General features: G+C 41.9%; 1 protein-coding gene and 1 long non-coding RNA gene across 3 annotated transcripts in view; one reads left to right on the top strand and one right to left on the bottom strand.

The window, feature by feature from the left end:
- Window positions 1–137: 137 nt before the first annotated feature.
- On the bottom strand, window positions 138–9,193 carry LOC309351600. Its single transcript, XR_014160922.1, has 3 exons — window positions 9,060–9,193; window positions 1,721–2,293; window positions 138–1,647 (listed from the first exon to the last, which is right to left on the bottom strand). It is a non-coding gene; the product is annotated as an uncharacterized lncRNA (long non-coding RNA).
- A 103-nt stretch (window positions 9,194–9,296) lies between these two features.
- The window catches only part of OSBPL8 (oxysterol binding protein like 8), a 68,537-nt gene continuing 61,870 nt past the window's right edge, over window positions 9,297–15,963 (top strand). Inside the window, exon 1 of one of the 2 annotated variants that reach the window (XM_081879372.1) lies at window positions 9,297–9,515. The gene's annotated coding sequence lies outside the window, so the exon portion shown is untranslated. The remainder of the gene's footprint in view (window positions 9,516–15,963) is intronic. The other variant, XM_081879377.1, reaches the window with a different exon arrangement.

The following is a 15,963-nucleotide window of genomic DNA, read 5'->3' on the forward strand; positions in this document are numbered from 1 at the left end:
ATGAGATATATTGTGTATTTAATGGTGGAAATATCAAGGTCCCGTGTCAACAAAAACAAAAGATTTGTGTTCCTGCATAAGCCTTCTCCATAAGGCATGCTCACACAGAATCATTTTCGAGTTCCTTTTCCATTCTCTAGAATGGAACATAATGAAGTGTCCAGAAAAACACTATGACCTAGATATTGCAGCTCCATGCCCTGTGTGGCCCTAACTGTGCTGTTCATTATTTTCTGGCCTGGTTCAGACGTAATGTTAAGCCATAGTTGAGTGATCTGGGAATGAACGTGCCTGAGCCTTGAGCATAACCCCATGTTCATCTCCTTTGGTGAGACAAGAAAGAGGTTGGAAACATCTGCTTCCTGGTTCAAACTAACTGCAGATTGTCATTATGTTGAACTCTGAAACTGAGGTTAGTTTAAACAAGGGATGGGAAATCTTACCACTAAGGTCTGCATTTCCCTAAGAGGAAATAGGTTGGGGAAGATATGATAGCTATTGGCAGGGCTAAGGACGGAGCCAGTGGAAGTTGAGGCCAGACCCACCCAACCTTCTTTTTCTCTTGAGATCATCACAACCATCTCTTTCCCTCTTTTAAAAGTATCTTGAAAAAGAGAAATACTGTAAACTAAATATTGTGGGATGGTGATAATACCAAATCAAATAATTATTTAGATCCCTGTAAGGACCGCTGACCCTTGATGCAATCCAGAAAAATTATTTAAGTCAAATATGCTTAAATGACATTACAGTAAATATTGTGGGTGGTATTCAACTAAGTTTTACTCAAGAGTAGACTCACTTAAATTAATGGACCTAAATCATGTTCATTAATTTCAGTGGGTCTGCTCTATGACTCTGGCTTAATTCATTCTGGAAGCAATTCTTTAAATGCCTTGTAGAGGTCAACTGGAAACTTCAGAGAGTATGTGTTCTGTATCAAAACTACTGGAACATAACCACAGCTTTTAAATCCAGCACTGTTTTAAGTCAAAACAAGAACTAGAGTCTAGCTCAGAAAAGATGCAACCTGGGACTATGCCCTTTTCTTATTTAGAGCATCCGATTCACTCATAAATAGATTGAAGGAAGCCTAACCGATTGCCAGCATAAGCTCCAGGACCATGCTGTGTGAGTAATGAGTCAAAAGTAATTCTAGTGTAGCCATATGTCCTAGTTCATAGATGACAGTTCCCTGTTAAGTCTGAGTGCAGTATACAGACAAAGTACCATTAAAAAGGGGCTTGTCATTACTCATCATCACTTAAGCACTTGGACAACACACTGAGAAGGCATTCAGTCATCTGTTCGGTGTCTTCCCCATGGTGGTGAGGTTGTTGCATTTCTATTTAAATTACAGTAATTATTTCTAAATTTCCATCAATACATATACATTGGCCCATGCAGATATTTTGCAAATCTGTGTCCTCTATTTTTGGCCAGGGGGAGGGGTTTGATGCATTTCCTCTCTTTTTCTTTGGCGATGCTTAAGTAGCTATCCGAAGTGTGTTAACTGGGGCTTACTCCAAGGTGTGCATAGAACTGCAGCCTGGCTCACACATACTTTAGCTAATAATTGGCTTTTTATGCTGGAGAAATAGCATGGTTGTGTCTCCAATCTCCCACACAAATAATATCACTTGCAACCTGGATGCTCCAAGCACTGACCATGTAGAGAACCTATTCATGTGGTTTTTCACCCCTCTCTCAAAAAAGAGACCTTTCCAATAAATGTAAGGTGGGGAGAAGAATCGCACAATTAGGACTTTCATGCAATCAGTCTTCCACATGAGTGCCCAGCTCCCAGGTGACATTATCTGCTTATGGGAGGGTTGCTGTGCCTATGCTTCTCCTCCATGGCATGAAGCTGTTTACCAACCTAGGTACGTATAAAATCAGGTTTATGAGAAAAGACACTGGATTCAGTCAAATGATAGTTACTTAAAACACACCTGTGTTTGCCAATGGGTGTAAGCTAATCAGACACCCAAGCCGAGGCTTTTGGCAGGTGTATTTGTATAATACACAAGTTCAAACAAGCTTGTCATGTTTATCCTTTACATTTTCACATGTACATGCAAAATTGTTTTACCTTACAAATGCAGTATATGAAGCAGACCTGAGAGAGCTCACTGCTGCCAACCTCTTCCAATTTTTTTGTCCAGAAAAAGGCAGTGGTTAAAGTAAGTACTATTATTATTTTTGTCCTAGGCAGAAGTCTTTCCCAGTAGAGCTTCTTAATTTACCTCTCTTCTTCAGCAATTCTTCTGTCAGGGATGATAGAAGAGATTGCCTGCGGAATACAAAATGGAAATTTTAAAAAATGGCTCAGATAGAGCTACTTCTTAGCTAGGAAGTAATTTTTCATTCATGTTATCATTCATTCTCATCTTTTTAATTTGTTCAATCCTTCACGGTCCCTCACCCCCAGTGTAAAGATGTCCATTTTCATCATACATCTGATGCAGTAGACTTGAGTATATAAAAGCTCGTGTCCCAGTAAACAAGGGCTGAGGAATCTCAGATCTGCTCTACATTCTTCTCAAGTATTTTTGCCTGGCTCTAATGTGTCCTTGAACTGCAATAATGCTTCTTGCTTGCCTGGGTGAAAGATGTGCACGTGAGCGGTGAGTGTATAGAAACTGCTAACACTTGCATAACTGGAATGTAGTTTTCTGCACAAAGGTAGGAGTTACTCTGCCCACTTTTTGCTTCTGACCCTGCCTACCTGTGGCATGCAGTCTCCACAATGTAATAAAAACCTTGGGCTGAAAAAGTTTCCCCACTCCTGTCACAAACCACTTCATATCTGAAGTGTTCCAAGATTCATTTGTGTGCTTGCTTCATAAAAAACACAGTACAATAATAAATGGCCTCCATGTTTCCTGGTTACAGCTGAGAAGCCAGCAATCTCAGCTTTTCAGTGCCTTCACTTTTGGAATTTGTCTTTTCCTCTTGTGTATGAAACATCCCAAAGGAATTCTACTGAATTCAGAAAGGCAAGGACGAGTAGAAGCATTCAGAAGTGAGCTTATTCCAATGCAGTAAGACTAAATATCCATGACTGGAGAAAGGTAAGCAGGACTTTCATAGTGGCAAATTAGTACAACAAGGGAGAAAAAAGAACACAAAAGCACAACAGAGAATGAAGCTTGAGCCCAAGAAGTATTAATTTACAATTTTTTCCTACTTTGTCACTAGACCTCATGATGGTTTGGGGTCCATCAATCCCTGTTTTATTAGTACAGTACAAAGAGTTTCAACACATTGCCAAGTTAATCACGGAATCCAAAGGGATTTGAGTGTGGTTGTCCCACATCAAAGAGTATGCTGCTGTATTAGTGCCAATTCTGGATTTTGTAAAATTTCAGGGTTAGCTAGCAAATATTAACTACCACATTGGAAGTGCCTAAATAATGTATTTTCCTTCAGTGAGCTACTGAAATCTTTACGGAAGGAAGCATTAAGTCTTAACGAGGAAGACTGTGCACTCAAGGGCTTTCTCCCTTTCCTGTGGCTGCAATCCAATGAAACTGACCTGGGAATAGGCCTAGTTGAACATAGTGGAACTTGTTTCTGAGTAAGCATACACAGAATTGGGTTGTAAAAGCTGTGTCCACTCACCACTGGGATATTCCTGGAATGAGGGCAGCCAGCACCCTTCCCTTTGTCTTTATTAGCCACACCAAACCAAAATTAGAGCAGGCAAAGGTTTTACTAGTGTAAAAATGAAGTGGGGACAAAAACTCACTTGTTATATTCTGCTTGCCTTGTGTTTTTCAAAGTCACAGGAGATTTCTCCTCCCCAAAGAGGCAACTTTAGCACATAGCCTTTTCAGTGGGAAAGGCGAACAGGGGGATTATGTATGTACAGTGATACCTCAGGTTACATACTCCGCTAACCCAGAAATAGTGCTTCAGGTTAAGAACTTTGCTTCAGGTTGAGAACAGAAATTGTGCTCCGGTGGCACGGCAGCAGCAGGAGGCCCCATTAGCTAAAGTGGTGCTTCAGGTTAAGAACAGTTTCAGGTTAAGTACGGACCTCCGGAATGAATTAAGTACTTAACCCGAGGTACCACTGTATTTGTTGCCAGTCCAAAGCATACTTCCCCCACTTTTAAGGAAATTTGTTATTTATATTGTGTAGGTCTATTTGTTTCATGGATTGACTAGTAGGGTGGTTTCCAGCTGTATTTCTAAGTAGTTGTGGCTGCTGGTTGTCTTCTTCCCACTGATCCTCTCCACACAATCTAACTACGTACTTTGAAAAATTCTATGTATTAGACTTTGATATTTCAGGATCTGAAAGGTTGAGGCTCTTGGCTTCTCAGTTCTGTGTTGCCAGGGACTATAAATGAATTAATTATATTGTGCTTTTGTTAGAAGTGTAACTCATGCTAAATGAAATAAAGAGATGAAATCACACCACTCAGGTCTAATGTGATTTCTTTATTAAGTCATGTGAACTAAATTTTGCTCTTCCTTCATTATGAGTAATTATTTTAACAGTTGCTCTAAGACTCATGTTTTTTAATCCACACAACCCAGCAATGTTAAGAGAATGGAATCTACTGTGTAATAGAATTAATGAATGTGCCCAACTCAGCAACAGTCCCTTCTACTTTCGTGAATCAATCTTATACAGTACTGAAGATCTGTTGGCTGAGGGATTACAGCTGGAGCACTCAGGTGGCAGAAAATGGAGTCATGAGTGTGTCATGATGAAGTAGCAGGCCTCTTAAACACAACTGTCATTTAGTGCTATAAAATGAGACTGCAAAAAGGCCTTGCCTTGCAGCTCTGAGGCTTGCAAAGCACAGGAGCTAAAGAGGTTCAAAAAGCATTACAATGAAACACAGGATCCCCTGGCATACACAACACCAAGTGGCACAAGGGAGGAGTACACTTACATGGGACCCACAAATGTTCAGTCTTCAGCCACACCCTCCTCAAAGGTATGACTTTACACTAGCCCCAGACCCAGGAGAAAAAAATTCAATTCCAAATCATTGCATTCAGTGCATTCGGAGATATTCCTCTCTTATTCTCTTTTGCTCCAAAGTTGTGGTTGTGAGAAGCGTGAAGAAGACTGGAATGCTTGTAAGGGTGCTTTGGAATTGAAAGTAGTATTGTTGGCATTGCCACTAGGGTTGATGAATTGTAGGTGCTCTGGCAATATTTGCTTGCTGTGTGTTATGACACTGGGGACATATTCCCACTGTTAAGAGTTCATTTCAGTGTTGCATGTGGGCTATGTTGCTGGAACAGTCCCTGACTGGTGGGCTGTGGAAATGTTTGATTTTCTGGTTGTGTGTTTTCATCCTCCTCTCCCAGACTTAGCATGCATTGAATGTAAGAGCTGCTCATCTGGCATTGTGCTTAGTGTATGTCTGGTTCTGGTGCAATGTGAGAAGAGAATTGCTCTGTCCGGTTTCCTGCTTGCTTTTGTTCTGATCAGTTTCACTTAAGTAGTATGCTTAAGTATTTAGGTCTCTAATGAAGTTTCATAAACATTATTATTCTCAATTAGAAGATTAGCATTGCATCACTTGAGCTACTAGATGAGAGCAGAACACCCATGCAGATGTTTCTCAGCAACTCCTCTACAACTTACTTAAATGTAAATAGGTTAGCCAAAGCTAAACATCATGGAACTATTTCTAACAGCCTTTTAATTTCAAAATATTATGTACAATTTATTTTAAAACTTGCTTGTAGTGTCTCCTAAGGAACAGGATCTGAATGAATTCCAAATATCAATGGTTGCTGGGCTGTCCAATTTTCTCCTTAGGTTGAACTGATACAGTAGAAACATCTAAATGGCATCCAGAACAATGCCAACTATTTTCTCAAAAGCCCTTTAAAAGCTCACAAGTGAATATATTTAGCCATTTCCACTTGTGCATCTAATAGTCCATCCTTGTCTCACACCCTCTTCAGAAAACAGTACAGTGGCACCTTGGTTCTTAAACTAAATCCGTTCCGGATGTCCGTTCAATTTCCAAAATGTTTGACAACCAAAGTGTGTTTCCCAAAGAAAGTAATGCAAATTGGATTAATCTGTTCCAGACTTTTAAAAACAACCCCTAAAACAGCAATTTAACATGAATTTTACTATCTAACGAGACCAATGATCCATAAAATGAAAGCAATAAACAATGTATTGTACCATAAAATAAATAAAACGGTATTGTACATGATAAAAATGAAAATGTAATTTTTTCTTTCCTGCACTGATGATAGTTCTTGTTTGGATGGGGGGTCGGGGTCCTCTTCCAGAATCACAATCGGTGACTCCTCTCCTACCATTCCTTCCCTTGCTTTTTTTAAACCACTGACATCTGGTTCAGACCCGCTAATTCTTTTCCTCACTAAAAAAAATTCAATTGAGAGTTGCTTTTTCCAATGTTTTAAAAATTGTCTAAAGTGAGACATAACATTTTCATTGAAAGTGTAAGTGGCATGAATTACAGCAGTTTTATCAGGGTGATATTTTTCAACAAAAGTTTGCATGTCAGCACATTTTGCAAGCATTTCTTGGATCACTGCAGTGGATACACTTTCTCTGCTCTCCTCCTGCTCTGAAGATATTTCCTCAGTTGCCGCCTGTTGCTGTTCCGTCAGAATGTTTCGAAGTTCTTCTGTGGTGAGCTCAGTCTTGTGGTCCTTCACTAACCCCTCCACATCATCACTTGTTGTTCTGTTAATGGTTCTCTTGGCTTTGCAGCTTTTATCCATTTCCACACAGTCACACAATCAAATTGCAAGAGTGCTTCTGAAAATACCGTAGCTGAACTGGGTTCCACACAGTCACAAAAGCAAATAAACTGAAAAAGTCGCAAAAACAAAATCACAAAAACAAAATACCAAATATAAGCTCCAAATATCACCTCTGTGTTGCGTGGGTGCTCAGGACTCGCCAGCCGACAGACTTCAGCAGAAGCACTCAGAACAGAAGCATAGCACGTTTGGCTTCCGAAAAAAGTTTGCAAACCAAAGCATCTCCTTCTGGGTTTGCGGCATTTGGGTTACGATTTGTTCATCAACTAAGCCATTTGAGAACCAAGGTTCCACTGTATTCCACTTCCATCTAGAAGACAAGATAACTGGGACAGCGAAGGTAGATTCATTGACCATCTTCTCCCCCTCCATAGCTCACAAACCGAAGCCGTTTAAAGATAGGGAGTTAGCAAATCTATTGAAATCTTACACTTGGAGAGCATTTAATGTCTGACTCTTGGGAATATTTCTTTTATGTAGGAGTTTTATTTATAGAGGTTTGCTCTAAGGGAAGAATTATTAATAAAATACACCAAAGACAGCAAAACCTGTCTTCAAGGAACAGAACTGTGATGTAAACAAACATTAGAGTCAGATAATGAAGCTTTTGTGCTGCAGTCATATCACAAAGGAAAAACGGAAAAATGCTTACTGAAAAGGTTGCTGAGCTGAAAAGCTTGTTATAAAGGCCAAAAATGCAGAACAGTTTTCTGAGTTATGAGTCTATAGGTGTCAAGCAACATTTTAGTTCACAGTAAAAGCTGTGACAACCCATCCTATTAAGCTGTCCAGGATGTAATTTTCTATCTCAGTCTTATTCAACAGGGATCCTCCAGATGTTTTGGACAATTTCCATTGCCTTGACCATTAGCCATGCTGGCTGGGGCTGATGCCAGTTGTAGTCCAAAACATCTGGATGCTGCTCTAACTGCAGCCTGGCATGGTAGTTCATTTTACCACCTCCTACTACTGCGTTTAGATCCAGCCTCTCTTCTACATGTTATGTAAAGCCAAACTCACTTAAGCAAGTGCTTGTGAGCAGGGAAGGAGCAGTTCCTTCGCATATTAGTGGAAACACTAAAAACACCCACTCACCTTATATGCTTTACAATCAGCTGGCACTTCCTTGTCTCTATATTTCAATTCTGTATAGCGCTCTCAGCAGTATATGTTAGCCCAATAAAAGTGGTAAGAAAGCAAATTCTCTTGGAGCTCTCCCCACCCCTTTCTGGAAGCCTTCTACAAAAACTCAACTTGGTAGCCCATCTCGAAGAAGGAAAACTTTGTGAAACTTTATTTCTACAAACTGCACCACAGTAGGTGGGTGTCCAGCAACTAGCAACCATCAGTCAGTCAGTCAGTCACCAACTATGGTGTACAATCCAAGCCTATCCTATCAAGAGAGGCGTGCCTAAACCCGCTGAACTCAATAGGCTTAAGCACACATAACTCTTCTCAAGCTTTTAGTCTTAAGCAGCCATCACTAAGCCATCCATGTCCATTACACAAGTATATTTAGCTATTAAGCTACATATAAAAGTAGGCGTGGGAGGCAGTGTAGAGAATCACGCATCCAAAGAGTATGCTTCCAAATTAGTGCGGCTTGTCCGAAAGATGCACAGTGTTTTTAGAAGTTTCTAGGGTGGGGGCTGCAATATCAAACACGAAGAACTCCGATAATGATTTCAGCTATGTATAGGAAGCAGCAACTAGCTGGATAGCTGCAGAACCAGACGTTTAAGTTGTTAACATAATTTCAGGTCCCGGATGAAAGAGCTAAAATTTGCTTTTAGCAACAGTTCAGATCTTACATAAAACATTGTTTTAATGGAAGAAAACTAATGGAAAAAAGATTACGATTATTCGAGCTTATTCCACATCTTCCCTAGTAATGCCTAGTAATGCAGTTCCAGAGGTTGCAACCCTGATGGGAGGGAGACGGGGGTGTGATGATCTGGGCTAAATATCCTGCTGCGACGACTGCAGCAAAAGCTCAAAAAAATTGCCTTTTCTGTCTATGGGGTGGCGCCCTGAACGCGCACCGCCCCCCCCCCCGAAGTCCTGAGCTGCTTGGCCCTGGGGAAAGAAGAGAGCGCGTGTGTTTATATTCGTGCGTGTGAACTGGAGCCAAGCACGTATTCTCTCGCCAGGCTGTTCTGCGCAGGGACTTCGGGAGACAAAAAGGGCGGGCCCACAGCGCGAGGCCTGCATGTAGCTCTGCAGAACCAGCGGATTAAAAAAATAATAAAAACCCAGAGGGCGGCGTCTCCGCCTGTTACCTCAGCGCCGTGCCCAGGATCCCCTATCACGTGATCCCCGAGAAGGGCGTGGTTGCGCGCGAAAGGCTCCCCCGCCCGCCCTCCGCGCGCCGGTCCCCTTCCACAGCAGGGTCAGTGCGCAGGAGGCGATAGAGAGGTAGCGCGGCGGCCGTTGATGAGAGCATCAAGCGGCGACTCCGAACCTGCAACGGCAGCGAGTCCGCGAGGGAGAGTGAGGCGGGGAGGGGGAGAAGAGCGAGCAGGCGGGCGCGCGGCCGACCGGCTTCAGTCAGCGCGAGCGGCGGCGTGAGGGGGGGGGGGGCGGCGGAGGCAGCGCTTCCCTCAGCGGCGTTCCGCTTTTCTCCTCCTCAAGCCATCTCTGGTCGCTCTGGCCCGGCCCCTCTCTCCGGGGGTGGCGGGTCCGGGGGACGGAGGGGGTCACTCCGCCCCTTCGCCCGGGGACCCCTGGGAACCGAGGTAAGAAGGACGGGCGTGGCGTGGCGTGGGGGGCGTTGCCCTCGCGAGCTGTGGGGCGCCCTTGTCCCACTGGGCGTTTGCTGGCCCAGAGTGAGGATGCGCGGCGGTGGGGAAGACGCGGGGCGGGGGGCTGCGCATTCAGACGAGCGTCTGTGGGAGGGGGGTCCCGGGTTGGGCGCTGGCGCGGCGTGACCTTGGGCACGTCTCCCAGCCCTGGCGGTTTTGACAGCAGCCACGGAGGCGAGAGGGGACTCCGGTGCTGCTGTCATTAAAAAAAGTTAAAGAGCTGTTGTGGCCCAAGGGAGCGGGGATGGAAGCGATGGAAACTGGCAACTACTGGGAGTGAGTCCTAATTTTTATATCTGCTCTCTGGTCTTGCCCACGTGGGTTTTATCTCTGTAACAATAGGTCAGGTGGATAAAGGTTCCTGAAAATCCACATTTTAATGTGCCGTACTCTACTTGAATTCATCATATTTATATATTAGGTTTATAACACGTGTTTTCAGTAACTTCCTGTAAATAGAGGGCAATCAGGCAATTTTTCTCGGCTTTCCTCCACCTATAATTAAGGGTGCCAGTTACCCTGCCCCTCTGCAGAGCTGCTAAGGGATAGATATATAACCAATTTGCCGGTGGAGGGGAATTGAAAGGTGCTGCAAGAGGCTTAAGCAAGAAAACCAGGCAGTAGGGTGGTGCCATATAAGTTGCAAAGTAATCACACCCTACCTTGTTGTTGTCATTGCCAATAATTGGCAGGTCCCACAACTTGACACGGATTTTTCAGTACTTGCTTTCCTTCCTCCAATTAGTCAACCCTGTGCAAGTGGGTTGGTCAGTTGTTTACTAGGAGTCTGAGTGTATGACAGCAGCTGGGTTATTTATTCTGAGGATAGGTATGCATTATGTGCTCCTAAATAATTATGAATGCAATTTCTAGTTGGTTCTATGCAAATTTACCTGCCAGCCACCCCTCTAATTTATATAGTGCTTGTTTCTGAAGGGGTATATGGGGTGTTGTGGTGGGAAATACTACCTCTAGTGGGACATGTTGTGCCCTTTGTCCCCACCCTGCACTCAGTTCTCACCTGTGGCTCCTAGAAGCTGTCAGCATGTGACAGTGGCCACACCCAAGGAACATCTTCTACTGGCCTGCTAAACCAGGTGAGTATAACTGATGTGTCTCAAACCCTCAGTGAGTTAGGGACTTCCCCTGCATTTAAAGACAGGCTCCAGCAGATTAAGAGGATGAGACCAATAACGGGTCCAGTGGTCAAGAAAGCGGTTTCTTCATGTGCTGCAGAGGGAAGTGAGTGACAAATGGGGCTTGTCAAGGGAAGGTAACCCATCTAGGAGAAGGAAAACTATGATTCTAAACTTCTGCTGCTTTGCGGGATATCTTTGGGAGATGAAAAGGCTAAGGAGTAAATCCTACACAAATCTGGAGTCCCTAAGACAATTGGATGACGCCTTGTACGCATCCGTCTGTCAACTCCTGCAGCCAAGCTGGTGCCAAACATATTGCTTTTCTTTCCTTTGGACCACATCATCAAGGCCAAGAGGAGGGATATTTTCTTCTGGACAGCCCAGGACATCCATACACACTGTTCAGGCTTGCATCCCAGGGAGGTCACTCAGGTGCTGCTAACGCAGCGGTTTGACTTAAACCCCGGAGGTGCACTTTTTTGTCTCTGGAGACAGACAGATGCCAACAACATGTTTCTAAATAGGCCATGATTCTGTTCACACTTTAGATTTTGTGATTGGTGTTATAACATAGAAACAGAGTTGAATCAATAGAAGCTCTCCCTCAGTTCTGTGGTGCATCCTTGCACCATTCAGAAATTCTGCAGCTACAGAAAATAATGGAAAAAATGAGTTGTAAAACATCTGAAGAAAAGATGAGTTGTTGGAAGGTCAGAGGACCAGCTAGACTTTCTGGATATGGCCTGCAGTTGTGTTTGGCAAAATTGGGCAATTTTTTTGTACCAAGCCAGGTTTAAGAATACTCTATAGTTGGTTTGACTGTTTAAAATAACCTCCCCTGTGCTGATGCCGCCTCTATCCTAACAAACATCAACATGTCTTTTGCACTCACTGCAGGTGCAGGAGGATATATTTTTGTGGTGAATCCAGCATGATGCATGCATACATAATTTGCCAGTTGTTGTGGCAATGAACAGGTCTCTGTTTGCATGAATCTGTAGAGGCAGGGCTGTTTTTACTGGCAGTGTCACCAACTTGAGGTAGGTTGCAAGTGCAAGAGTTTTACAGCCTTTTATTTGGGAACCTCACCAGAATCTAGCTTCTGGATACTTTGCTGTTAAAAAATAACATAAAAAATGCAGTGGGGCATATGAAAGGAAAAAGACAAAAGGAAATTTAATAGGGGTGGGGGAAAGAGAATTATCAGCAGTGACGATAGCAGGTAAGGAGTATTGGGGTCTTTTAAATCCCATTTTCCACATCGCCGACTGCTCGTGCTTGACTCTGGAAATGAGGCTAGCTCCAGTTTCTGGTGGTTCATTGCCACTGGCTCACCTTTTATAAATTAAACAGCATTGATTACTGTATTGTGTCCATGATCCAGTGAATTCTTATGTTACAACATCTAGGATGTATATAACACCAAACATTTATTTATTTGTGGATATATCACCTTTCTTCCCTAATAATGGCTCCAAGACAGGTTACAAAAGTTAAAATGAAATAAAAACCAATTTAAACAATATCAGGATTAGAATATCAAAAACCAAAAAGAGCAGAGTTAAACTTTCAGTCTCAAATTAAAAAAAACAAAAGGCAAGTAGAATAAAAAATACATAACCCACCCTAATGTCATGGGGGCCAGTGATGGAGGCTGTCTAACTTCCCTAGTAAGAGAATTCCATAGCAATGTGCTGCCACAGAAAAGGCCCTGTCCCATATTTCTGCTAACTAACCCTTTGTTGGTGGTAGGGTATACAGCAGTGTCTTGGATTATTATTTTATCCGACAGGCAGGTTCATATGGAAGAAGGGAGTGTTTCAAATATCTTGGCCCTGTTTAGGGTTTCAGTGGTAAATACAAGCACCTTGAATTGGGCTGTAAAAAATGGAGCTTATTTACATACACAAATCTCTTTAGTCTGGTCAACTAATACTGTTTTGTGAAGAGGCCAGTTTAAAGTGATTAAAACCTTAATCCTGATTTTTGTGAACTTGTGATCTAGATCACTTCTGCTTCATGGTTCTGTGTAACTAAAAAACTTGCACATTTCCATGCCAACACAAGTTTATTGAATTTAATAAGGAGACTGCTTTGTTTTGTTTTTTGTAACTACAGAGACTATACAGCCGTGGAAGAATACTTCAGCATAGACATTTATAATATATGTGGTTGTCTTCAAAATCATTGTACAAGAGACAGGATTTTGAGTGCGTGCATGCAAGTGTATAGTTCTGGTTCTGTGATTGCCCAGGTGCTTGAGGGCTGACTGTTGGACAGAGCTATGCATCCTTCAGTAATATGTGCATTTATCTCCTTTGCCCCGCGTTTACTGTATGTATTCCTTCTAGTCTCCCTGCTGCCTCATTTCTTTAGTAACAGTTATTGCAGTAAAGATTTTTTCATCCTTTATTGGATGTCTTTCTTAGGTATATCTTTTCCCACTGGGCTGCCTTTCTCAGAAATCTCAGTGATTTTGCTCCCATATAGCAAAAAACGTTTTTCTTTCCCATCTGAGAGCAGACAGGATTTCCTTGTACAAATTCAGTTTGAGTATGATTTAATCTGTGACTCTACCTCCAGTATCCTTTTTCCAAGTTCTACTTTTTCAAGTATTTCGGAATCAGTTTATGATTGGAAAGTTTGTCTGCTGACATTTGCTTTTCTATTGCACACTACCTTTAATACATCTGGGAGTCTTGACAGATGCAGGGCTTTTAAAAATTATTTTTCACTGTAAAATGATTCTAATTCCATTAGAAATTTTGCAAACATTATTTTTGTTTCCTGTGGAGTAATTTTACTTTTACATTTTTTCAAGGGCCCCCAGTCCTTAAAAATCTCATGAAAACTAGTCATTTCACATATGTTGCACATATACTACAAGTGATTTGTTTTCTTTATTTACCTTGCTGGCATTTTTGTGAATCCCCAAAAGGATGCAACTGGATCTTGGCTCTCTGAAGAGCAGAACTCTAAACCAAAAACAAATATTGGTTGGTTTCACTGCTGTGCAAATATCTGTAGCAGCCAACAGAACAATATGCTAGTTTAATTTTAGACTGCAGCTCAGTCGTCTAGAGTGTGCAATTCAAATAAGCATTAAAAAAAACCCTTTCACTGAATTACATAGATCAGATTACTATCTGATATAAAATGTAACATTTCATTAAAAAATATGTAGTTACCCAGATTTGTTCCTGATTCCCTAAATATTATGGTTTTCAGATAATATTTTTGCATAATAGTTTTCTCTAGTGGTCAGAGATAAATTAGTGTGCTACATATAGCACCACTGTTCTATTGTCTACTCTTTTACATATGCAGAGTTACCAGGCAAATTTTCTTCAAACTAGAGTGTATGAATGCCTTTGGAACCATGCATTCCTTGTCTTAGTATTGTTTTGTATTCCTCTACTTTCCTCCCATCCTTTAAAGTGTTGATTTAGTTTCAAATTTCTCAGTGTATGCTTACAATTCTCAAATGGTTTTTCCTTTGGGGATTCTATCTGTACAAGTGCTTTGAGGACTGTCTGTAAACTTACTTTATCAGGTCTTCAAGATCTTATTCTGATTTTGCCGCCTTTGGAAATAATTTGGGAAATGGTTGCCTTGGCTGACTTGCATAGATTACTTAGAAAAATTTACACTTGTTATGATATGTTATCAAAGATTCTGCAGCACTGTTGCTCAAACTGCAAATTCATATAGCAGTAAGGAGGCCTGTTACCAGTTTAAAAACATTAGTTTTAAGTGTGGAAAGCGGAAAAATGGCATGTGACGGTTTGCAAACTGAGTTGCATGTGCTGCAATATACACAGATAATTTTATGTTATGCTAATAGACTCATCCTATTTATTATGTTAACTAACATGGAATATTATTGCAGTGGCTTACAAAAATAGTGAAATGCTTATACAAATAAACAAAAATAGAGTAACTCTAAATTAAATCTCTTACAAGTAAAAATGAACTAGCCGTCTGTAAACTCATTAAAATTTAGCAGCTGACAGCCCTCTTGATTTTTTATTTTGCTTTATCAACTTTGTGAGAGGTAAGAGAAGTAAGGCAAGTGGATCTCACGATTGGGTAAGCTACCACAAAGAAGGCCCAAGTCCATATGGTGTTGTGAGTCACCTGGAGAATTCCTGGAGAGGGTGGTATCATTCAAAGGAGGAATGGGAGGAACTCAGAGACCTGGAGGAATCCAATCTGGACAAGGGCTCTAGTGGGTTGGGGACTGATGATTCAGGAACCCAAGAAGTGGGCGGTCCACGGGAAGTTGAGGGATGAAGAGGTTCAGATCCACAGGAGGGCTCAAGTGAATTACCTGTGAGCCTCCTGAAGACTTCAGTACTTGCAAGTGAGCTGGCTTGAGATTCTTTTCCTGTTAGGGAGTAGCTGTCTGCTTTGAGAGAGGCACCTGGGTAGAAAATGGATAGTGAGCCAGCTTTGATGCCTTCATCTTCAAGGGCACCAGCACCAGCTCATGCCAGTGCTGCATGCCCAGTCTGCTCAGAGGCATGCCCATTTGCTTGGCCAGTCTTCAGACTTGGGCTGCTTGTTGCACAAATAGTCATGCCCATGCATTCATAAGCAGAGTCTAGGATATGTGTCACTTGTTGGACAAACGTCTTAGCAATACCTAGTCATGCACCTTAGAGGTCTTCTGTGCTTAATGCTTTGTAACCTGTAGGCTCAAGTTTGTGCGCTGTACTGAATTGCTAAATAAAACCTTTAAACAACCTGCTTGTGGTGACAGTGTGAGTTCCTAGTCCAATGATGAGGATCAGGATATATAGCTGCACTCCAGAAAAAGTGCTCCAAAGCAAGTAGCTTTTAGACAATCTTAAAAGTATGTCTTGGAGGTTCTCCTTCTAGTGAAGTCATTGTTATGTGGTTCTGTTCCTCTGTTTAAAATTGTATAAAGCTAGTTGTTGACTAAGGATTTGTAAAGTTGAAGGCAGTGGTGACTAACTTTGGCTTCCTCCTATCCTGTTTCTGCTGATGGTGTCTTGTTCTGCATATGTTAGCTGCTCTTGTTTCATTTCCATTCTCTCGTTTTCATCTTGACTCTGCTTTTATTTTACTGTCTTTGCCCACTTGTTAGAGAAGTGAAAGAAAGTGGTTACTGGCCATTTAAAGGATCTCGGTGTGTATTATTGGAGGCAGAGTAGAATAAATCTATAATTTGTAGCATTTGTGGTAATAGTGATCTTCTAATCCTACACATTAATTCCCCC

The sequence above is a fragment of the Podarcis erhardii genome, assembly GCF_964252035.2.
Source record: "Podarcis erhardii genome assembly, chromosome: 10".
Taxonomy (NCBI): Eukaryota; Metazoa; Chordata; class Lepidosauria; order Squamata; family Lacertidae; genus Podarcis; species Podarcis erhardii.